This window comes from Magnolia sinica, chromosome 6 (assembly GCF_029962835.1).
Source record: "Magnolia sinica isolate HGM2019 chromosome 6, MsV1, whole genome shotgun sequence".
Taxonomy (NCBI): domain Eukaryota; kingdom Viridiplantae; phylum Streptophyta; class Magnoliopsida; order Magnoliales; family Magnoliaceae; genus Magnolia; species Magnolia sinica.
Window position 1 is genome coordinate 69,663,198 of NC_080578.1, and position 1,660 is coordinate 69,664,857.

At 36.6% G+C, this 1,660-nt stretch overlaps 1 non-coding gene across 1 annotated transcript; it reads left to right on the forward strand.

Annotated features, from left to right (window-relative positions):
- The first annotated feature begins 470 nt into the window (after positions 1–470).
- On the forward strand, positions 471–577 carry LOC131250373 (small nucleolar RNA R71). The gene has a single exon (XR_009173298.1). It is a non-coding gene; the product is annotated as a small nucleolar RNA R71 (small nucleolar RNA).
- The last annotated feature ends 1,083 nt before the right edge of the window (positions 578–1,660 follow it).

Consider the following 1,660-nt stretch of genomic DNA (forward strand, 5'->3'; position numbering starts at 1 on the left):
CTAAGGGCTGAATTTCGATGTGTATGGTTGATTTAGGGTCCTTAGGCTAGATATAAAGTATCAAACCAAATAGATAGTGGGAACCCTGTGATCTTGCATTCAGGATGATTTTTAGGCCCCTTTAACTTCAATCACTGAGTTTTCTCGGATCTTTGGCGTGTGAATTCTTATCTCAGTCGCTTACAATCCATCCCTTGCTTTGGTATTTTTAAGCATCAAATACATGCCTTTGGCATCCTTTTCAGTCCGGGCTCTTAAATTCACCTTGCGACACAAACACGATTAAAATAGAGAGTTAAGAATTATCATGTATGTAAAACCAAGTAATAAATAGGGTTTGATATGCAATATTTGACCCTCAACAATCGACATCTTTGTTCATGAATTCTCCATTACACATCATCTCGACAAATTACTGCATGGAAGATGTCAGTCCTCCATGGAAGAAATTTTTTATGTGCCACTTCTCAAAACTGTGTTGGGGGCATGAGCTAATAAGATCCTTGAACCGCTCCCAACATTGGAAGAATGTTTCATCTTCCTTTTGGGCGAAGTTCATGATCGACTTTCTGATGGTGTTCATTTTATGGTATGGGAAGAATTTCTTTATGAACTCCCTTGTCATGTCATTCCATCTGCCAATAGATCGTAGATGTAGTGAATGCAACCAGGTCTTAGCCTTTTCTTTTAAGGAGAAAGGAAAGAGTTTCAGCCTGATTGTGTCCTCAGATACATTAGGAAAATATAAAATGACTATTATCTCATCAAACTCTTTCCAGTGTAGATATGGACTTTCGATTCAAGTCCATGAAACTTTAGAATTAGTTGGACTACTCCTGGCTTAATATCCATATTTCCTTTATTTTCTAGAAAAATCATACAGGAAGGTGTGCTCACCCCTGCCGGTTGTAAATAGTCTCATAAAGTACAAGGCGGGGTGCATGATGCACCTCATTCTCATCCTAGGCCTCCTCAACTGGAGGTTGAGGTTGAATTATAGGTTGATTAGCAGCCATCACTTCTATTGACTTTGAGGATCTCAAGTGGTGTCTAGTCCTATGACAGATAGTCAACCCTTCGACTAATCCTCCTTCACTCAAAAGATGTAGAGTTTTATCACGAACCCACTTGGGCATGAAACACTCTCAACTTTCAAGTACAAAATCTAACCTAAAATTTAAAAATTGAAAACTACAGCAAATAAGAAGTAAGAGAGAGAGAGAGAGAGTTAGAACGAAGTTACCAGATAAGAGATGCTAGGTTAGGTTCCTACAAAATAGTGAACAAAGTTAGTTTATAAAATAAGTTCAGAAAAATTCGTAACCTATAAACAAAATAGAAAGTTAATCCTAATCTTAATATAATTTTAAAACTAATTAATTTCATAAAAGCACAATGGTAATCCCTAGCAACGGCGCCAAAAACTTGTTCATAACCTCAAGTGTAGGATCACAATGTAGTAATAATCTCGGTAAGACTGAGATCGAATCTATAAGGACTAACCTCGTATGTTTCTTAAAGTAACTAGAAGAAGATCTAAAACTAAATCTGAATTGATAGAGAGAGTAATTGTGATTATTGTAATTGAGACTAGTAAATTTAAAGGTGGGAACTAGGGTGCCAAGGATCCACTTGTAACAATTAAGATGGTACCTTAATT